The sequence below is a fragment of the Rhinoderma darwinii genome, chromosome 1, assembly GCF_050947455.1.
Source record: "Rhinoderma darwinii isolate aRhiDar2 chromosome 1, aRhiDar2.hap1, whole genome shotgun sequence".
Taxonomy (NCBI): Eukaryota; Metazoa; Chordata; class Amphibia; order Anura; family Rhinodermatidae; genus Rhinoderma; species Rhinoderma darwinii.
The window spans coordinates 376,606,348-376,630,348 of NC_134687.1; the positions used below are offsets into that span (position 1 = coordinate 376,606,348).

At 43.5% G+C, this 24,001-nt stretch overlaps 1 long non-coding RNA gene across 2 annotated transcripts in view; it reads right to left on the bottom strand.

The window, feature by feature from the left end:
- The window catches only part of LOC142742432 (uncharacterized), a 65,905-nt gene that overhangs the window by 31,743 nt on the left and 10,161 nt on the right, over positions 1-24,001 (bottom strand). Inside the window, exons 2-3 of one of the 2 annotated variants that reach the window (XR_012881379.1) lie at positions 10,986-11,028; positions 386-549 (exon numbers count right to left, since the gene is read on the bottom strand). This is a non-coding gene — a long non-coding RNA (uncharacterized LOC142742432). Of the gene's footprint in view, positions 1-385; positions 550-7,458; positions 7,529-10,985; positions 11,029-24,001 lie in introns of those variants that run through there. The other variant, XR_012881380.1, reaches the window with a different exon arrangement.

Genomic DNA, 24,001 nt, shown 5'->3' on the forward strand with positions numbered 1-24,001 from the left:
AGATTCGCATATGAGGGTGCACATGCTGCCCCCATTGCAGTCCCCTGGAGTTGTAGGTAGAAAGACCCATTGAATGTGAAAAAATTATGAGTTAGGACAAATTCCGAACAGGTAAGTAGAAATTGTATCATGTCATTATTAATATCACTCATCTGTAAGAAATATGCTACATCCTGCATACCATCCTGATGATGAATATTAGCATATAGTGATTATAGTATATATCGACATCACATGTGACAAAGATTGTATCAGTATCAAGACATATGCAGTCAAGTTTGCATAGTAGACCTGCTAAGTCTCTCAGATAGGATAGGAGGATAAACATTTCAGATGGAAATCAATATATTTACAAAGATTTTCAGTTAACTCCCCCCCCCCCTACCTGAGATAACGGGCCTTCCCGGTGGATTTCAGATATCCTTGTGTATTTTGAGGAGGAGATAAAATGTGGCCACTGTCGGATCAGAAGAAATAAAAGTTTCTGCTATAGCTTGGGATATCGTACCCTGATCAATTGCCTTTTGAATTAAGGTTTGAAGCTGTGAACTAAAAGAAAGAAGTGGATTATATGTCAATCTTTTATAGCATGTACGGTCTCTTAGTTGCCTATTAGCTTCCGCTGTATACTATTGTCAGGGCCAACAAATTTCACAAAAACACTCTAAAACACATACTTTTTAGAAAATCTTAATTAAAACTAAAAATATATATACTTACCTAGAGCACAAAAATGAGGTATTAGTTGATATTTAGGTCAAAATATTAAAATCTTTTAAATACACCTTGTATATGGTCAAAGTATTTTCATAATGCATATGAAAAACAAAAAAGTTAATATTTTGACCTAAATATGGAAGCTCGCAACCCGCGTGAAGGATCATCATTGTAATGCGAGTCCCTACACTAACCAAACAAAACTAAAACTATAAACACTAAATCAAACTTTACACATGCCATCTGTAGCGGATAGAGTCCTGCTGTCAGGGCACTGCTCCCTCAGGGCTCACAAAATAATCTGAGTCCAGATGTTTCTGGTCTACCTTGCAGTGTCTCGTCTATAGTAAATGCTCCAGTGGCCATGTGTTTTTCACCATAACCTGCTGAATCATATATCTGGGTGAAATTGTGCAGGATGACGCAGGCTTTGATGATGTGGTTCACATTGTCCGGATCCATCTGTATTGTGGACAAGAAGACCCTCCATTTATTTGCGAGAATACCAAAGGCGCACTCAACAAAACAACGAGCCAGTTGAATATGCGCCTCCGGTTGTCCAAACCATGCCTGGGAATGGGGCGCATAACATGTGTGGAGAGTCCAAAGGCCTCATCGGCCACTATAAAATATGGTGCTGTGGAGTCCTGAACATTCGGGCAGTAGGCGGGGTTCTGGGAGGGCTAGCTGGTTGTTAAAAAGCCACTGACCCATTCTGGATGCCCTGAAGATACCAGCATGAGCAGTGCTACCATACGAACCGATGTCTACAATCACAAACCGGTAATTGCTGTCAGCTAAGACCAACAGCACTACAGAGAAATACTGCTTGTAATTGTAGAATCGGGACCCTGAGTGCAGTGGCTCCTTGACACGGATGTGTTTCCGATTCAGCGCCCCGATGTAATTTGGAAATTGAGGATTGTCTATGTACCCATCTGCAATGAGCATTCAATGTTCTGCCATGAGTTGAGGCATCACCGTGTCTTTAACCCCTTCCCGCTCCTGGACGTATTATTAGGTCATGGTAGCTGTATCGTTCGCGCTCCATGACCTAATAGTACGTCCTGCAATTAGCACAGCGGTGCTCGCGCCCGGCGCGTCCATGCGCTGTGATAGCTGCTGTTTCTGACAGCAGGCTATCACAGAATAATGGGCCGGGACCATTTACTATGGTCCCGCCTCGCCGATCGCCGCTATTGGCTAGTCAGTGAGTAACTAACCAATAGCAACGATCGGTCTCATTGAGCACAGCGGTGCTCGCGCCCGGCGCGTTCATGAGCTGTGATAGCTGCTGTTTCTGACAGCAGGCTATCACAGCATAATGTGCCGGGACTATTTACTATGGTCCCGCCTCGCCGATCGCCGCTATTGGCTAGTCAGTGAGTAACTGACCAATAGCAGCGATCGGTCTCTTCACTTCCTCTCTCTGACCTCACATCCTGCTGCATCCGCCCTGTTGGAGTTAGCGAGGCGTTGAGAGCGGTTGTGAGCAGAAAGTAAGAAGAGAAAAGAAGTTAAAAAAGTGAAAAAAGTTTCTAAAACAATGTTTTTTTTGCTTCCCACCACCCCATCCACTACCCACTCCTGTTCCCTTCCTCTTTGAGTTCCACCCACGTTTTTTGGTCAGTGATCTCCTATCACTGACCACTTTTCAGTCTTCAGGACCAAATTTCTTGGTCCCTGGGGATTTTTTTTTCATTTTTTTCTATATAAAACAAAAAAAAAATATAAAGAAAATAAAAATTAAAAATAAAAATTGTTAGTTTAGCCAATTTTGACAATTTAACTGGTTAGTTTAGTATTAGGGTTAGTTAGTGTCAGGGAACTGTCAAAAAGCGTAGTTAGGTATAGTGTCAGGGAATTAAGCATCAGGAATCGGTCACCGTAGATAGGTTTAGCGTTAGGGATCCATCACCGTAGTTAGGTTTAGCGTCAGGGAAGCTCGGAATAATCTAGATAGGTTTAGCGTCAGGGACCCGTCACCGTAGTTAGGTTTAGTGTCAGAGAAGCTTGGAATAATCTATATAGGTTTAGTGTCAGGGAATCGTCGCCATAGTTAGGTTTAGCGTTAGGGAAGTTCACATAAAATTTAGTTAGGTTTAGTGTTAGGAAAGCTCGCCCTAGTTAGCTTTAGTGTCAGGGAAGTCCACTTGCTCTCTAAAAACAAAACACGCATTTGTGCTAGTTGTGCTATCCTATTGCTCCCAGTTAGGGATTTATTTTTTTGCTGTATATAAATTTTGTCTTAGCACAACAAGCATGTCCCAACGGACATTTACTGCCGAAGAGACGTATGCATTTCTTGCCTCCGACACAGACTCGTCGGATGGTGATACACTATTTTATTTGTCTACCTCCTCATCCAGCGATGAAGTGGAGGGACCCCCTAGGAGACGCCCCAGGACCACCACCATAGTTGAAATCCCTGAGAGAAGTGACCCCACAACAAGTGATACCCCTCAGCGAAGTGACCCCATTTGGACGCCCACACCAGACCATTATGAACCCCAAATCCCTGAGTACACAGGCAGCCCAGGGATCAAATTTAACACGGCAGAGTTCAGTGAGATGGACTTTTTCAAGTTCTTCTTCACTGATGACTCTATAGAGCTAATGGTCTCCCAGACTAATTTATATGCCCAACAGTATATCACCAAGAACCCCAACTCATTTTATGCCCAATCCCAGAGGTGAACTCCTGTAGACGCAGCAGAGTTGGGCAAGTTCTGGGGACTGCTCTTGAACATGGGGCTTCTGAAAAAGCCATCCATTAGGACCTACTGGAGCACGGACATCTTATACCACACCCCGATGTACCGTATGGCCATGTCCAGGATGCGTTATGAGGCAATACTTTGCTTCCTACATTATGCCGATAATGAGCAGTGCCCACCCCGAGATGACCCCAGTTTTAACCGTTTATATAAACTGAGACCCTTATTAGACCATTTCAGTGCCCGGTTTGCCCAAGCATACACCCCCGAGAAGTGTATTTCTCTTGATGAGTCCCTGGTACATTTTAAAGGGAGGCTTCAATTCCGCCAGTACCTGCCGAGTAAGAGGGCAAGGTATGGCGTGAAGATATATAAGCTGTGCGAGAGTGCATCAGGGTATACCTACAAATTTAGGATATATGAAGGGAATGACAGCAGTATTCAGCACCCAGAATGCACCCCCCTTACTGGGAAGTAACACAAAAATTGTGTGGGATTTGGTGCACCCACTGCTGGACCAGGGTTACCACCTCTACCTGGATAATTTTTATACCAGCGTCCCACTCTTCAAGTGCCTCGCTTCCAGAAGGACTGTGGCATGCGGCACTGCTAGAAAAAATCTTAGAGGCCTCCCTAAAACACTGCTTGGGCAAACACTCAGAAGGGGTGAGAGCAGGGCACATTCTAGCAGCAACATATTGTGTGTCAAGTACAAGGACAAGAGAGATGTCCTTGTATTGACAACAATACATGGCCCCACCAGTACCCATGTACCTGTACGAGGTACCAGTACAGAGTCCACCCAAACCAGATTGCATCCTGGACTATAATAGGTACATGGGAGGGGTGGACTTGTCAGATCAAGTCCTGAAGCCCTACAGCGCTATGCGGAAATCGAGGTTGTGGTATAAGAAGCTGGCCGTGCACATCATACAGATGGCATTGTACAATGCGTACGTGCTACGTCGATGTGCAGGCCAGAGGGGAACTTTCCTGGAATTTCAAGAGGTGGTTATAAAGAACCTAATTTTTTGGGACCAGGAAGGGGGGGCACCCAGTACTTCTGGAAGCGAGGCCACACGCATCGTACCAGGGCAACACTTTCCAGGAGAAGTTCCCCAAACCGGTGGAAAGGGAAAGAGTCAAAAGAGGTGCAGAGTCTGCTATAAGAGGGGGATAAGGAAGGACACAATATACCAATGCGACACGTGTCCCGAAAAACCAGGGCTCTGTATAAAACATTGTTTTAAAATTTACCATACATCCCTTGATTTGTAATTTACCCTGATGCACTCCGCACATCTTATCCCCCTCATCTTTCCCTTCTGAGCCCTGCCATGTGCCAAAGCAGCAAATAACAGCCACATGTAGGGTATTGCCGTACCCGGGAGAACCCACATTACAATTTATTGGGTGTATGTCTCTGGTGGCACATGCTGGGCACAATATATCGACACTGAAATGGCATATATGTATAGGAAATTGCAAATCTCACTCTGCACCATCTCCTGCGTATGATCTTTTACACAGTAACTGTGGGGACAAAATGCTCACTACACCTCTAGATGAATGTCTTAAGGGGTGTAGTTTTTAAAATGGAGTCACTTCTCGGGGGTTTGAACTGTACTGGTACCTCAGGGGCTTCTGCATACATGACTTCACACCAGAAAATTCCCAGTAGGCCAAATGGTGGTTCTTCCCTTCTAAACCCTGCCGTGTTCCCAGGCAGCTAATAACAGCCACATGTAGGGTATTGCCGTACCCGGGAGAACCCACATTACAATTTATGGGGTGTATGTCTCCGGTGGCACATGCTGGGCACAATATATCGGACACTGAAATGGCATATATGTATAGGAAATTGCAAATCTCACTCTGCACCATCTGCTGCGCATTATCTTTTACACAGTACCTGTGGGGTCAAAATGCTCACTACACCTCTAGATGAATGTCTTAAGGGGTGTAGTTTTTAAAATGGGGTCACTTCTCGGGGCTTTCAACTGTACTGGTACCTCAGGGGCTTCTGTATACATGACTTCGCACCAGAAAAGCTCTCCCATGGGCCCAAACGGCAATTTATCACCACAAATGGGGTATTGCCGCACTAAGGACAAATTGGGCAACAAATGGGGTATTTTGTTCCCTGTGAAAATAAGAAATTTTGATCAAAAATGACATCTTATTTGAAAAAATGTCATTTTTTTAATTTCACAGACCAATTCAAATATGTGCTGTGAAAAAACTGTGTGGTCAAAATGATAACAACAACCATAAATTAATTCCTTGAGGGGTGTAGTTTCCAACATGGGGTCACTTCTGGTGGTTTTCCATTGCTTTGTTACCTCTGAGGCTCTGCAAATGCGACATGGCACCCGAAAACCAATCCAGCAAAATCTGGACTCCAACAAACACATAGCGCTCCTTTCCTTCTGAGCCCTCCCATGGGCCCAAACGGCAGTTTATCACCACAAATGGGGTATTGCTGCACTAAGGACAAATTGGGCAACAAAATGGGGTATTGTGTTCCTTGTGAAAATAAGAAATTTTGATCAAAAATTACATCTTATTGGAAAAAATATCATTTTTTTAATTTCACAGCCCAATTCAAATAGGTGCTGTGAAAAAACTGTGTGGTCAAAATGATAACAACAACCATAAATTAATTCCTTGAGGGGTTTAGTTTCCAAAATGGGGTCACTTCTGGTGGGTTTCCATTGCTTTGATACCTCAACACCTCTTCAAACCTGGCATGCTGCCTAAAATATAATTTAATAAAAAAAGAGGCCTCAAAATGCACTAGGTGCTTCTTTGCTTCTAGGGCTTGTGTTTTAGTCCACGAGCGCACTAGAGTCACATGCAGGACATTTCTAAAAACTTCAGAATCTGGACAATACATATTTAGTAGTATTTCTCTGGTAAAACCTTCTGTGTTACAGAAAAAAAATGGAATAATATTGAAATTCAGCAAGAAAAATGAAATTTGCAAATTTCACCTCCACTTTGCTTTAATTCCTGTGAAACGCCTGAAGGGTTGAAAAACTTTCTAAATGCTGTTTTGAATACTTTGAAGGGTCTAGTTTTTAAAATGGGGTGTTTTATGGGGTTTTCTAATACATAGGCCCCTCAAAGCTACTTCAGAACTGAACAGGTACCTTAAAAAAAGGCTTTTGAAATTTTCTTAAAAATATGAGAAATTGCTGTTTATGTTCTAAGCCTTGTAACGTCCAAGAAAAATAAAATAATATTAAAAAAACAATGCCAATCTAAAGTAGACATATGGGAAATGTGAACTAGTAACTATTTTGGGTGGTATAACCGTCTGTTTTACAAGCAAATGCATTTAAGTTCTGAAAAATGCTATTTTTTCCAAATTTTCTCTAAATTTTGCAATTTTTCACCAATAAACACTGAATATATCGACCAAATTTTACCACGAACATGAAGCCCAATGTGTCACGAGAAAACAATCTCATAATCGCTTGGATAGGTTTAAGCATTCTGACGTTATTACCACATAAAGTGAAATATGTCAGATTTGAAAAATGGGCTCTGAGCCTTAAGGCCAAAACTAGGCTGCGTCCTTAAGGGGTTAAGTCTCTGCCAGATGAGCTCAAAGGTAGACTGGATAATAACAGAAATGGTCGACATCCCCAGTAGAAATTCAAAATGAAGGGACGCTAAATAATTTCCAGGTATCTGAAGAAATAAGATTAAAAAAATATTAATTGCACAAACTATCAACATTACTACCCTGTTTACAGGCCTCCTCAACTTGATCTGTGAGGTTACCTAGAGTGCATTTAAAATAGCAATGACATTACTATTTATTGGATAGGGTTTTTGTGGTCTTCACAATACTGGTTAGATTAGCAAGCTAACACATGTTGTAAGGGGGCATTAAATGTAATGATAGATAATATCATCCTGAGGGAATCATGGGGGAATTGGCCAATTACCATATTGCTTGCTGTATCAGGGTGACAGGGCGTATTTTTTATAAAAAGCAGACAGTATGTATTCTTACCTCAGGGTGACTATGAGTCGTTCCTCATGTGAAATGCTGCATCACATTTTCATGTTCTGGAATGTTAGACCAGGATGCAACTCCTCCAACAGATGGTCAAATGTAAGGACAGACATCCGACAGAAAGAATGAAATTTTGCCGAATGCAACCGCAGGTCCTCATACAGGGTGTGGAGGTGCCATTCGGAAGCATGTTGGGAGACAATGGAATTAACACAAAGTCTCCGTCCACACCTAAGTTCTTCCTCCACCATCTGGCGTCGCTCTCCATATGTCTAAGAGATAACTCACAACAGAAGAACAAGGGTTTGGATGACATGTTCGCACGCCAAAAAGTAGTCAAAGACCAAACTGACAAAGACGACTTAGACAAAGCTCCCTACGCTGTAAGAGCAATAGAAAATGGCGTCTAGCGATCATGTGACTTTCCTGTGGGTGTTTTCTGAGGGTTGGGACAAAACTGTGGCAAAAGTCTTCCTTACATTTTTTTTTTTGCGTCCGCTAAATACGCATTACATACGAATGACATACGTGCACTAGACAAGGACATACTGAACTAACACGGAGATACTGATGCGCGTAAAATGCGGCGTGTTTTGTGGACGATAAACGACCACGCTCGTGTGAATGTAGCCTGAATATAGGTAAATAGACTGGGTTGAAGGAAAATACACAATTTTAAACAGGTTTTACCATTAGACAAATATGTTATGTCAAAGGTGTGATCAGTAGGCAAAATCAGCTGGGATGCTGAGAACAAGATGTCACAGATCTCCATCCTAACTACGGGTTTCGTCTGTGGAGAGAGTCTATGGAGATCAGTACCCAGGCATCACTTATTGCTCTCTGACTAAGCAGGATGTGCCATAAAAGTTAAGTCTGGGTACAACTCTTTAAAGCTATAGATATGACAAAAAATCTACAAAATAAAAAAAATACCAAAATCTCTGTTTCTGTTTTTTTTCCTCTAATGGCAATGTAAATTTCACTCATTACCAGCTTATAGTATACCTAACACATTTCCTAGAATTCATTATCATTGTATCTCTTTCTATACAATATTATCAATATCTCTCAAACAGAAAGGACTGTATTTTTGACTCTAACAAGAGATTCAAATCTTTGATCATTTTTTAGAATTCAAACAGTCTTAATTTCAATGTCTGAATTCAGCTACGTTCAGTAGGACAGCATTTTTAAGTTTGTGAATTGTAAATAGTTAATAAAACATTGAATGGGTATTAATTACTTTCCAGTTAATTACCTGCCATGTGGATCTTGTTGAGCTATTGATTACTGGCAAACATTCATCCCACAGGGGATGATGTGATTTAACTTCATCCAACGAGTCAATTAGACCTAGCAACACTGGGAAAGCGACTGCTTTGCCTCAATAGCTGGAGTTCCTTGCCAAGAAGGCTACATAAGCCATTTATTTGTTCATTAAAACACAGTGCTATTGTCAACAGGAGGCACTTAACAGGTGTTATTGAGATTGGAAAATGTCACTCTGTGTCTAAAGATTTTTCTAGTCAACCAATAAACATAACCTTATCAAAAAATGGTAACGTGAGTAAATACTAAGGCAGAGAATTAACCCTTAGGGCAGAGACACACGAACGTTGCGTTTTTGCGCGCGCAAACAATGCTGCGTTTTGCGCGTGCAAAAACCATTTGACAGCTGCGTGTGTCATCCGTGTCTGATGCGCGGCTGCGTGATTTTTCGCGCAGCCGCCATCATAGAGATGAGGCTAGTCGACGGCCGTCACTGTCCAAGGTGCTGAAAGAGCTAACTCTTTCAGCACCCTCGACAGTGAATGCCGAACACAATATCGCAAAACCTGTAGAAAAAAAAGAAAAAGTTCGTACTTACCGAGAACTTCCCGGCCGTTGCCTTGGTGACGCGTCCTTGGTGACGCGTCCTTGGTGACGCGTCTCTCTTGACATCGGGCCCCACCTCCCTGGATGACGCGCCAGTCCATGTGACCGCTGCAGCCTGTGCTTGGCCTGTGATTGGCTGGAGCTGTCACTTGGACTTAATTGTCATCCCGGGAGGTCAGACTGGAGGAAGAAGTCGGGAGTTAGCGGTAAGTCAGAACTTCGTTTTTTTTTACAGGTTCATGTTTATTGGGATCGGAAGTCACTGTCCATGGTGCTGAAACAGTTTAACTCTTTCAGCACCATGGACAGTGACTATCTCCTGACGTCGCGTACCGATAATTTTTTTGCCGGGTTCGGCCAAAACGAGTTCGGCCGAACCCGGTGAAGTTCGGTTCGCTTGTCCGGCTTCGCTCATCGCAAAGACACTCCGTTTGGATGTTTGGAAACAGAAAAGCACGTGGTGCTTTTCTGTTTTCATTCATCCTTTTCACTGCTGTTGCGCGAATCACGCTCGTCCCACGGAAGTGCTTCCGTGTGGTGCGCGTGATTTTCACGCACCCATTGACTTCAATGGGTGCGTGAGGCGCGAAATACGCAGAGTTATTGAACCTGTCGCGCTTTTTGCGCAGCAGACAAACGCTGCGCAAAAAGCACGGACTGTCTGTACTGCCCCATAGACTTGTATTGGTCCATGCGTGCCGCGTGAAAACCATGCGGCCCGCACGGACCGAATACACGCTCATGTGAATCCCCCCTTATGCTGTGTTTATAATTGATAGTTATAAAAGCAAACTAATGTTTTCTGACACTCTCTTCCAAGCAAAACTCTCTAAATTTAGGTAACAAAAATTGTGGTGCAGTCATCTGTCGAAATAAAACTACCTGCAGCAAAGAAGAGTCCGGACTGCTGCCCAAAAAGAAATAAGGGGAGGCCTCCATGACAGTTATAGGAGGGAGTGGGTTAATAAGATTAAGTTCACAGAGCGGTCAGAGAGGGGGACGGGTAGGAGGAGTCGGTGGGAGGAGCCATCTGCAGAGGTGATCGGTGCCTCCAAGCTGGTTTACGGCTGGAGGTAAATATGTGGTGGTTGCAGATGGCTAACTCAATTTAAACAAAAAAATAACTTCAAGGACTTCCCCTGGCGTATTTTATGTTATTTATGTTTTTGTTTAATTATTTATGTTATTATTATTGATCTTTTTATTTGCATACTGACCCATGTAAGGTCATGTGAATTGTTGGAGGAATTCATTGGGAAGAATTCCTTGTGATTTTATCTAAATGTTTTTTGGATTCAATTGCATTCTTTTATGTTGTAAAATCAATAAACGGCTGCTGTGGCCATTAATATCCAACCTCGGTTGTCATGTGGCTTTTCTTGGATTAGGGGGATAGAGGAAAAAAGGTAAGAAGGCACAATAACACACGACTCTACTTAATCAGGTCAAGTAAATTCATACTTGCAGTGCATGAAGCTGAATTCATTCCTTACCATAATTACATACATAGATGGTACTATGTTTTTCTGACCCATGATCACTTGATGATCTACTGTGCAAAACACCGACCATAGCGCCACATGCTTCATTCAGTAGTGCTGGGTAAATTGAGTTACAGAACTATGGTCTTCGTTTTTTGCCCTTACCTGCATGCTAGATTCTGTATTTGCAGAAACTGTTCATTCTCACCTGACCATCCGACAAATGGAAAAACAAGTCAGGACACTGCAATTATGACTTTCTATATTGAATTTATGCATGTACTACATATTTATTAATGGCTGTATACACAATTCAGTCATAACATTAAAACCACTGACAGGTGAAGTGAATAACATTGATTATCTTGTTACAATGGCGCCTGTCAAGGGGTGAAATATATTAGGCAGCAAGTGATCAGTCAGTTCTTGAAGTTGAAGTGTTAGAAGCAGGAAAAATAGGCAAGGGTAAGGATCTGAGCGACTTTGACAAGGGCCACATTGTGATAGCTAGATGACTGGGTCACGGCATCTCCAAATAGCAGGTCTTCTCCAGTGTTCCAGGTATGCAGTGGTTAGTATCTACTAAAAGTGGTCCAAAGAAGGACAATCGGTGAACACGCGTGACAGGGTCATGGCTGACCAAGGTTCATTGATGCGCTAGGGGAGCGAAAGCTAGCCCGTCTGGTCCAATCCCACAAAAGAGTTACTGTAGCACAAATTGCTGAATACGTTAATGCTGACTATGATAGAAAAGTGTCAGAACACACAGTGTATTGCAGCTTGCTGTGTTTGGGGCTGCATAGCCGCAGACTGGTCAGAGCAGGGAAGGTGTTAGGGGGGGGGGGGGGGGGCAAACTGGGCAATTGCCCAGGGCCCCCATACCTAAAGGGGCCCACTCCTTTAGCATTGCTGCTCAACTGCCAGTCCGTTAAAGCAAGTGAGCGGGTAGCTGAAAAGCACAGTCAGGTCCAAAGTCTCTACCAAAGAATTAGCATGAGGACCGGAGGCCGCGGAACATATAATAAAGCAGCTGCTACTGCCCAGCAGAAAAGATCCCGCCCAGCAGTCAGCCATATTTGCCGCGATTTTTGTAATCGCGGTAAAAATGCCGTGGTTTTGCCAAGACTTTTGCAATCGCGGCAAAACCGCACATTTTTTTCCGCAATTTAAAAATTTGTGGCAAAACCGTGTCGTTTTTACCGCAATTACAAACATGTTGTGGTATTGCCGCGATTTTGAAAATTAAACCACAAAACGCAATTAAATCCCTAAGGCCCGCAATTACGGACCCATTAGTTTCTATTGACCACAGAGATCTTCCCATATATTTATGGGAAGGTGTCCGGGCCGAAGAAGCCGCCGCAAAATATAGAACCTGTCCTATCTTTTGCTTTTTACGGACCATGCTCCCATACATTGTATAGCAGCATGGGCCAAAAATGTGGGTGGCTGTCCGCGGCCGACCATGCCCGCAATCACGGGCAGTAAATACGGGCATGGCCGTGTGCGTGAGGCCTTAGCCACTGACAGGCTTAACCTTTGGAGGACAATTAGGGTATGTTCACACAGGGCGGATACGCTGTGTAAAAGCACACAGCGTATCCACCCTGGCAGCCTAATGGGATTTCCGGATGAAAAAACGCACCAAATTGTGGTGCAGTTTTTCGGTCGGAATGTCCGCTGCGGAAAACTGCACGTAAAAAAAAAACAACAAAAAAAACTTACCCTCTGACGTCCTGCAGCCCGGACTCCTAGGATGACGTTTTATCCCATGTGACTACTGCAGCTTGTGATTGACTGCAGTGGTCACATGGGATGAAATGTCATCCAGAAATCCTAGTTTTGGGTACGAAAAAAGACGGCGTAAACACTGCTGATTTTCCGCAAAAGATTCATTACAAAAAGATTCCGGAAAAAAAAATAACGTTATACTTACCCAGAGTTCCCTGCTTCTTCTCCAGTCCGGCCTCCCAGGATAACGTAGCAAGCCATGTGACCGCTGCAGCCAAAGACAAGAAACATCATCCAGGGAGGCCGGAGCGGATGACAGAGGAGGGAAGTGGGTAATATGTGCGATAGTTTATGCAGCTGAATTTACGCCCGAAAAAACGCACCACGGTGTGGTGCAGGTATTCGGACTGCATTCCCTGCGGTGTTCAAGGCGGATACGCTGCACAGCTTGATGCAGTGTGTCCGCCCTGAATACGACGTGTGTGTTCCTACCCTTAAGATGCAGATTTCTACCACAGCTTTTCTAAAAAAAAATCCAAGGCGTATCTTGCCTATGGCAAATCCGTGCCATGTAAACATCGTCTACAGCTGTCTTTACGTCTTCAAAACCCCAAGAATACTGAGAAAATCAGGGCAGGCTGCAGATTTATAAATCTGCAACATGCCTTTTATATTGTAGAATTGCTGCAGAGTTTCACAGCAGATTTCAATCTTTATATTGCACTTGCAAGAAAAATGTGGCAAAGTTTACGTGTGACATGCAGATTTTGGCAGGGATTTGTTGCCGATTTACAACATACTCACAGCAAAGGCTGCTGCCCATGACCCCCTACACTATGTCTGTCAGCAGTCACTGTAGTAACTGGGACCTATGTAGTTTCCAATAGGTGAAACAACATGAGCCACTGTAGTAACTCCTCCATATAATTACCGTCCTCGCTCCTAAATCGTGTCCTCTTCGGCTCCAGACACAGTACTGGGTCCTGACACCGTTTAGTGTCAGTAAATTGTATGCTTGGTGCACATGATAGTACAAGGGCGACAAGGGGCCATACAAAAACCCTCCTAACTAATAAATACACATTCACACAGATAAGTAAAATTGGAAGGTGCTTGTCACATAACCTGTAAAATATATAATACCAAGTATAAACATATTATAAACGTAGTTAACATATTAACAATAAATGTCTAAGCCCTTGAAAACATCCAATATAAATAAAGCAATACCCTTAACGACCGGCGTATAGTGTTTTTACGTCGGCCGTTCAAGGTAGTTCTTCTGAAGTGTCGGCTTTTCACGTCGGCACTTCAGAAGAACTTTCCCCGCATCGTGCGTGGTGCTGCTGAAGACCGGGCTGCTGGTAACAGCCTCGGGCTTCAGGGCAACGATCGGAGACCACTAGCTGTGGTCTCCGATCGTATTTAACCCCTTAGATGCGACACTCAATAGCAAGTGCCGCATCTGAGTGGCTTGGAAGGGAGGGGGCCACATCAGAGCGGTTTTCCCGGTCATCGGGTAATCAGCCTCTGAAGCCAAGGCTGTTAGCAACAGCCTTGGCTTCAGAGTGATGATCGGAGACCAATAACAGTGGTCTCCGTTCATGTGATCACTGTGAGGGTATGTTCACACGATGAGAGGCATTTACGTGTGAAAAGACAGACTGTTAACAGCTGCCTCGTTTCACACGTAAATGCTCCTCCTCGCATTTTGCGAGCCGTCTGAGACGCTCGTAAATCTTGAGCTGTGCTTCATTGAGTTCAATGAAGAACGGCTCAAATTACGTGGCAAAGAAGTGCCCTGCACTTCTTTGCCGAGGCAGTCCATTAACGCGTCGTCGTTTGACAGCTGTCAAACGACGACGCGTAAATGACAGGTCGTCTGCACAATACGTCGGCAAACCCATTCAAATGAATGGGCAGATGTTTGCCGACGTATTGTAGCCCTATTTTCAGGCGTAAAACGAGGCATAATACGCCTCGTTTACGCCTGAAAATAGGTCGTGTGAACCCAGCCTGAGAACCATTCACAGTGATCACAAAATGAAAAACAGTGTTTGTCCTCCCTGTCTCTCTCTGTCTCTCCTCACACTTGTTACTTTGTATGAGAAGAGACAGAGCGAGAATTTTACTGTGACACCAAAATTACAAAAAATCTAATATATAAACTTTATATAAACTTCAATTGTATACCTAGGCCAGGGTTATCCTCAGTGCACGTTCACACGTGGCAGAGTTTTTCCGCTGCAAATGTTGGTGCAGATTTGGGGCAATTACGCAACGAATCTGCACTAACATTTGCATATTTGACAGGTAATTCAGACGTTGCAGAAAACACAGCGGACTTAACACATATTTCAGTTTTTGCATTGCAAAGGCTGAAATACGCAGTGAAATTCCGCTTCTTCTCCACAACAGACAGTGCATGCTGCGGACTGAAAATTCCGCACCGCAGCCTTTGGTCCGCAGCGGAGTTTTCTGCAACGTCTGAACTAACTTTCCTAAAAATGGATAGAAACAAATGTAAAAAACAGCCGCGTGAGAATTCCACTGCGGACTGTCCACAGCGGAATTCCACAGCAATTCCGCCACGTGTGAACATGCCCTTAGGGTTAGTCTAGGGTTATTCTAGGTTCTATTCTAGAGTTAGTCTAGAGTTAGCCTAGGTTTAGTCTAGGGTTAGCCTAGGTTTAGTCTAGGGTTAGCCTAAGTTTAGTCTAGGGTTTTTGTGTAGCGTACGTGTGTGATGCCTGTGTATTTTTTTTGTGCAAAAAAAAAAAGTTTTATAGTCTACGTGTTTGTTCGACATCAGTTTTTTGTGAAGCGTGCTTTTGTGACGTCCGTGTATTTTTGTCTGTGAAAAAAAAAAGTTAAGAAAAAATACAATTTGTCTGCCTGTGCGTCTGGTTACAGTCTTTGTTGTACGTGTGTGTAATTACAATGGCCCATAGAAGGTTCACGGTGGAAGAAGCATACGCCATGTTAATTTCTGTCTCTGATGAAAGCGATACAGACACCGCGTCCGAGGTAGAAATGTTGTCTACCAGTGATAGCGACGACAGTGATACGCTTTCTGCAATTCAAGTGTCGCTGCAGCGTCCACAAGTACAGGGCATGTCACAGAAGTACCACAAAACACGGCCCACTCTATTCCCCCAGAATATATTGAGTGGGTACCCACAGAGTAATTTTCCCCTAATATCCCAGAATTTATTGCCACACCAGGGATAAATATTAATGTGGGACATTTTACAGCCCTCGATTTTTTTAAAATATTCAATACAGATGAACTATTGGAGCTGGTTGTTAACCAAACCAATCTGTATGCTCGCCAATTCTTTGCTGAAAAGCCAACGTCCTCCTATGCAAAGCAGTGGCACCCCACAAATACTGGCAAACGTAAAAAAAAATTGGGGCTCATCCTCAAGATGGGGTTAGTGAAAAAGCCCTCAATCCGGTCATATTGGGCAACAAGCCCTACACATGCCACACCTGTTTTTCCAGCAGTTATTGTCAGGGATCATTACCATGTATATTGTTTGAAAAATATTATCCTTACATATATATATATATATATATATATATTCAGTATATTACACAAAGATATTGGATTCATGGAGCACAAAGAGCCTGCATAACACGCCTATGGAAGACACCGCCCCCTGCAATGCAAAGAGGAGTGTGCAGAAGAATGTACAGGAAAACTTACAGCTGAGGAGCCAATGGGATTTAAGCAAGTCCCACATCTATAGGGAGGGGCATGTGTCTTCTCTGTGTGTTTCTTTGTTCTGAATAAAGTTCAGTTCTCTTTGTCTGATCAAGGGAAGCTATGTACCAAACATTTTTGGCTGGTTTATTTCTTTCCAGGCATGCCTTCAGCTTTCAATTTACAGAGGTGGTTATTCGGTGTGAAATACGGACCTGACATTATGACCAGAAGCAGATATGAAGTGCTAATGCGCTTCCTTCATTTTAACGACAATCACCAGCCCCCCCCCTGTAGTGATCCAGGCCGTGACCGCCTGTATAAAATAAGGCCCCTGAAAACAATTTTGGAGGAGTCATTTATGCCGGTGTACAACCCTGAAAAAAACCTAGCGGTGGATGAATTGCTGATGAGTTACAAAGGCAGGCTCTCATTCCGCCAGTACATCCCCTCAAAGAGAGCAAAATATGGGGTTAAAATCTACAAGCTCTGTGAGAGCGGTACAGGCTACACATCTGCCTTTATAATCTATGAGGGCAAAAACCGTGATATTACCCACATTATTAACTCATTTACTTTCACAATGTTTTTGTAGGGAGAACCAAAAGGGAGGGTTGCTTATTGGATAATGTTTCACTGTAAAAATGCAGCAATACTGTATTTTCTGGAAAAACCTATTTTTTATTTCTTTCCACCTATTAAAAATACTCACTATACCCCTAGATGAACATTAGCAGGATATTTATACTTGTCAAAATGACCTGCAGTACCACGGCAAATATAGCGTGGTTCCCTAAAATCAGCTCTGGCGTAAAAAGGCCTCCAAAGGCTAAAATGGACTCCTTCTATGATATGCCCTATAACGGGTCCATATAATAGATTAGACACACATATTTTGTATCGCCGTACACTGGAGAAATGGCAGAATGTGGAAAGGTGTCACTTTTACCAGTATGTCATATGGTGTTTCGAAATGGCTTAAGAAAAGTGCCACTTTTGTAAAAAAAAAAAACAATTTACATTTTTTTGGCCCAAGTTTGGACAAATTCTGTAAAAAGTGCGAAGGGTTAAAACAGAAATTGAACCACTAGAAATAGAATTTGGGGGGTGTATTTTTTTGTATCATGGTAATTTTTGGTAAATTCTGCCAGTCTGCCACTCCAGTACTATGGCAAATGCAGCATGGTGCACTAAAATTAATTCTGACAGTGATACACAGTCTAACCTTTAGTGTGCAGTCACACTTAATGTATTTGCCTACTATTTCCACAGCGTATTTTTATTGACAATGTAATCCTATGAGGAAAAATATTACCCAATATTACGCAACTCAGACAGATTTCTCAATTTCTTGTTACACTGAATATTTTTTTGCATTGGGTTATATTGTAACGTTTTCTGCAGCGTATCTTTACTCTGTGGAAATACAAGGCAAATACGCAATCTCATGCCCACGCTGCAGAAGAAAAACGCACAAAATTTGCGAGGAATGTGTTCTGTGGTGCGTCTTTCAATTCCGCAGCATGTCAATTTATGCTGCGTTTTCTATGCGGAGATGCTGCGTGTTTGGCCCATAGACTTCAATGTGGAGCAGAAATTCCGCAAACAGATTTATGTTGTTGTGGTCTTTACAGTGTTTAACCCCTTCCCGCCGCAGCCCTTTTTCAGATTTTAATTTTCGTTTTTTCCTCCCCACTTTCCAAAAGCCATAACGTATTTATGTTTCTGTCGATATAGTGCTATGAGGGCTTGATTTTTGCGGGACGAGTTGTATTTTTTTGTATCACCATTTATTTTGCCATATAATGTACTAGGAAACGGGAAAAAAATTACTTGTGGGGTAAAAAATGAAAAAAACATGGTTTTTTGCGTGCCGTTTTTACGGAATTTGCTGTGCAATTAAAACAACATATGAACTTTATTCTGTCGGTCAATACGATTACAGTGATACCAAATATATATAGTTTTTTCTATATTTTACTACTTTTACAAGTAAAAACCTAAGTGTAAAAAAGAAAATTTATTTTGTGTCGCCAAATTCCGAGAGCCATAACTTTTTTATTTTTCCGTCGATTAAGTGGTATGAGGGCTTATTTTTTGCGGGATGAGCTGTAGTTTTTAATAATACCATTTTGGTGTGGTGTACATGCGACGGTTTGATCACTTTTTATTTCATTTTTTGTGGGAGATGAGGTGACCAAAATATAAAGATTCTGGCGTTTACAATTTTTTTTTTTTACGGCGTTCACCGTGTGGGTTAAATAATGATATATTATAATAGCTTAGGCTTTTACTGAAGCGGTGATACCAATTATGTTTATTTATTTATTTTTTTACTATGCTCTAGAGGAAAATATTTTTTTTTTTAACTTTTAATTTAATTTTTTTTTTCACACAAAAAAACAACTTTGTTTAACTAATATTTACTTTTTTTATTAGTCCCCCTAGGGGACTTCAACCAGCGATCGTTAGATCGCTTGCACGATATACTGCAATACTAATGATTCTCACCGTGGAACTACTGTCCCGTACTGAAAACATGATTACAGTACGGGACAGTTGTCCCGCAGCGAGGCAGGGACTCCTAGCGTCGTACATAACTATGATGCTAGGAGCCCGGCTCCCTGCAGTGTGGTCGGGCCGGGACTTGCGGCCGAAATACGTTCCGTCCTTTACGGACCGAACATGCTCATGTGTATCCAGCCTTAGGGTACGTTCACACACACTGTTTTCAGACATAATTTGGGCGTTTTACGCCTCGATATTACGCCTACAAACATCTGCCCATTGCTTGCAATGGGTTTTACGATGTTCTGTTCCCACGAGGTGTTATTTTATGCGTCGCTGTCAAAATACGGCGCGTAAAAGACGTGCATGTCACTTCTTGGGACGTTTTTGGAGCCGTTTTTCATTGCCTCCATTGAAAAACAGCTCCAATAACATCCGTAAAATATGCTGCGGAAAACGCCAGTTGCTACAAAACGTCTGAAAATCAGGAGCGGTTTTCGCCTGAAAACAGCTCCGTATTTTCAGACGTATTTTGCTAAGCCGTGTCAACATACCCTAAGGGTATGTTCACATGCAGTGGTTTCAGACGTAATTTGGGCATTTTACGCCTCAAATTACGCCTGAAAAAACGCCCCTAATACGCCTACAAACATCTGCCCATTGCTTTCAATGGGAATTACGATGTTCTGTTCCCACGAGCCTTTATTTTACTCGTCGCTGTCAAAATACGGAGCGTAAAAAGACGCCCGCGAAAAATAAGTGCATGTCACTTCTTGGGCCGTTTTTCATTGACTCCATTGAAAAACAGCTCCAAAAACGTCCGTAAAAAACGCCGCGAAAAACGCGAGTTGCTACAAAAACTTCTCAAAATCAGGAGCTGTTTTCGCCTGAAAACAGCTCCGTATTTTCAGACGTTTCTGGTCACAGCGTGTGAGCATACCCTAAAACGAAATAAGATGTTTAATAAAACTATGCTCGAATAATGTTTAGAATGCCAAAAAGCATCAAAGAATTGCATAGCCTTTAAAGCGGGGTGCACAACCTTTTCTGGTTCAATGGCGGTATTGTCAAAATGTACCACTCCCAAGAACCACAATAAAACTTAAAGGGCTACTCCCATCTTAGACATTTATGATTGCATCAAAAGAAGATGAGTGTCCTGCTCCTCCATTTGGCTCTCCAAACCCTTCAAAGAAGTGGAGACGAGGTGGCCATGCATGCCAGCTACACTGTGTCTGCCCAGTCGTATCAGTCACACAGTGCCCCCATCACAGTACTAGCCACACAGTCCCCCATAAAAGAGCCAGCCATACATTATTGGTTTTAATGTTATGACTGAACCGCGTGGAATGTGCACAATATATAATTATAGTGTATTACATGGCCCTATAGGGAAATTCTAGTGCGGGGCCATCCTATTCAGGGTGATTATTCTGCCTTCTATATGGTTTTAGACATAGGGTCCCTTTAGGGTTAGTGCCTGTGGTCTAATTTGTCCCCATTTTCGTGACTATTGATCATAATAGAGGGTTACCTGGTTTTCAAGTGCATCCCTTATTAATACATTGGGGTGGCAGTGATAGCATTACCCTGGTTGCTATTAACTACGTCACACATAGAATTTGTCTTTTTCCTTAAATCTCTTGCATTTTTGGTATTGAACCAGTATATTTGCTTATTTTAAGATTATCTATCAAAAGTTTTTTTTAATTAAGTTTGCTCTTCAGTGGCGGTTTGATTTACAAAGCACTTTGGTAAAATTAAATGACCAATGGAGAAAGAAGTAGCTCAACATTTGAATACAGGCAAGAGCTGATTGACAAGAAGACCAGAGGAAGAAAAAGAATACCCAGGCTTAGGGCTCATGTACAGAGCCTGTATGGCAGTGAATGGAGACCTTAAAGTTCCTCAGTAGAGAGCATGCCATAATTGTTTATTTCCGTGGCATTCGACATAAGAAATAAGAAGCCCTTAGAAAATAGAGAGATACAATACAGTATGTCTGCAACAGAGAGAAGAACACTGAAGAAGGAAAAGTAAAATGGATGAGACTTTCCTGCAATATAAATCCATGACCTGCCTAGGTAGAGTCGTGTGTTAACCTTAAACCATACTATCCCCCACCCCCATTTAGTAACGACACATGACACCGAGGTTGGATGTGAAATGGCCACAGCAGCCGTTTATTAATTTCACAGTTTTATAAAAACAATTTAAATCCGAAACATTCGGATAACTAGTTAGGAATCCACCAGAGAATTCCTCCTAATAATTCACATGACCCAACATGGGTCAGAATCATAAATAACAATTAAACGTTAACATTAACCCGAGCAGAGGAAGTCCTTGAAGCCCCTTCAGATGTTCCTTTCAAGAACACACCGAATTAGCCATCTGCAAACCACTAATTACCTCCAGCCGTAAACCAGCTCGGAAGCACCGTTCACCTCTGCAGATGGCTCCAACCACTAGAAGTCCACTTCAAGGGGATAACACCCGATGAAGCCCTCAAGTGATATACCGACCACTAGAAGTCCACTTCAAAGGGATAACACCCGATGAAGCCTTCAAGTGACATACCTTCTACCAGAAGACCACTTCAAAGGGATAACACCCGATGAAGTCTTCAACCATGTACCTTTTTTGGGGGACGCATACCCCCGATGCGACCCCCCCACCATTTTGTACTGACTGGCCTCAAGGACTCCCCCCGCCAGCTGCCATGACAACAGAACCTACTCCGGAAAAAAGAAAAACATGTTAAATAAGCACACAAAATAAAACAAAACGCTCATAGACAGACGTACATAAGACCTAAGGAGTAACAAAACAAGGGTGGGAGGGTGGGAGCTTTGCTTAATGTGTGTTACTCCTCCCGCTGCTTCCGGCTCAATGCCGAGAAACAGCGGGAAGCGCAGTAACGGCCCCCCCCGCCCCCCTTAACTCCTCCCCGTCCCTCCTTCAGCTCCTTCAACTTTCCCTGACCTCGTAACATTAACCCTTTCCCTACCAGGACGGTCATGTCGGCTTCCCTTAAGCCTGCAGCTGCGTCCAGCCTCTTCTTGACCTGCCTAGGTAGAGTCGTGTGTTAACCTTAAACCATACTATCCCCCACCCCCATTTAGTAACGACACATGACACCGAGGTTGGATGTGAAATGGCCACAGCAGCCGTTTATTAATTTCACAGTTTTATAAAAACAATTTAAATCCGAAACATTCGGATAACTAGTTAGGAATCCACCAGAGAATTCCTCCTAATAATTCACATGACCCAACATGGGTCAGAATCATAAATAACAATTAAACGTTAACATTAACCCGAGCAGAGGAAGTCCTTGAAGCCCCTTCAGATGTTCCTTTCAAGAACACACCGAATTAGCCATCTGCAAACCACTAATTACCTCCAGCCGTAAACCAGCTCGGAAGCACCGTTCACCTCTGCAGATGGCTCCAACCACTAGAAGTCCACTTCAAGGGGATAACACCCGATGAAGCCCTCAAGTGATATACCGACCACTAGAAGTCCACTTCAAAGGGATAACACCCGATGAAGCCTTCAAGTGACATACCTTCTACCAGAAGACCACTTCAAAGGGATAACACCCGATGAAGTCTTCAACCATGTACCTTTTTTGGGGGACGCATACCCCCGATGCGACCCCCCCACCATTTTGTACTGACTGGCCTCAAGGACTCCCCCCGCCACCGCGAAACAGGCCTTGACCACCTTAAGCCTGTGAGTTCCTCCACACCACCACCGCCCTTTCTATGCCTTCTGCTATAGCCAAGCTCCAAATATCAATGCCAACCTCGGTCAGATGAACCCCGTCACTCCTCCAGAAATTCCCCAATCCTGACTCCAAATCCCTATGCCTCACGCAAATGCCCCCGTTCTTTGCCACAAAACGGGACACCGCCCGGTTAACTTTTATCCGAGCCTTATTGACTCTCTCCACCGATCTAGCTAACCGCCAATGCTTCCTTGGGACTATGTCCGACCACACTACCACCAACTTGGGATAAGATACCCACAAACACAACAAATCATGTTTGATATCCCGCACCAACTCACGAAAAGGGCGGACTCCTAAGTCATTCCCACCCACGTGCAACACTAAAACCTCCGGAACCCTATCAAGCCGCACATATGTCTGGAATTCCGCCAACACCCTGTTCCACGACATACCTCTAAACCCCAGCCAATGCACAACCGCATCCTGTCGCGGAATGCGCAACTGGCGACCATCCGGGCGGACGTCCGCCCTCAAAGCCCCCCAGTGCACGTACGAATGACCCATCAACCACACCAGACAAGGAGGCGAATCTGAAACGGAAAACACAGTTAGGCACCACCATATAATATTTGCAAGCATAAACAACAAAATTACAACATATGGGGGCGGACATAGGACTTAAACCTTTTAGACTCCCAACGACCAATACGCCTCACCCCCTCATCATCCAACCCCCAGCGCCCTGCTTCCGTTGCTGCGCCAATCCGGAAGGAATGAGATGAATATGAGCCTGCTGCAACCCCAACCGCCGTCAAACATTTTTTAAAAACAGCTCCAAACTGAAACCTGGACAAGAACGACCCGTCCACATGACGTAACAAAGGCAAATCTGGAGACCCCCTGTTTTTTGTAAAACCCCGCATGCACTCTACTGGGCACATGACCGACCCCGGGAGAGCGAACAAAACTATCAGTTTTCCCTTCCCTAATTGGTCAGTTTTTGATCTACGCAACCATACCTCCAACCGATCTGCAAAAAGGCTCACCTCCCCAGATCTCAGCCCCCCTGCCTGTTTAGTACTTGGCGACACCAACTCACCTACTCTAAATGCTCCGAAGAACGCCAACGAGAAAGCCAACCGAAACAAATCCATTTCATCTGAAGAACGACATACCGATGCCAATGAACCGCCCAACAAGCCCAGCAAAGCAAACGACACCGGCCTTCTACTATCCGCCTCCACCCTACCTCTGCGCAACCCCTTCAAAGCCTGCGATACCAGAAATTCCTTCGATACATCCCGCAAGCCCCGCAACTTAAGCCCAAACGCCACCGCGGATATAAACCGGTTCACCTTCGCTACTGAAAACCCCCCCTCCCAGGCATCCCCTAACCAATACAAAAGTGCCACCAACCTGTCTCTATCCGTATTGACATCACCCAACTCTCTTACCCACTCCTCCCACTGCCTCCAACAAGCAGCATAAGCCCTCCACGTC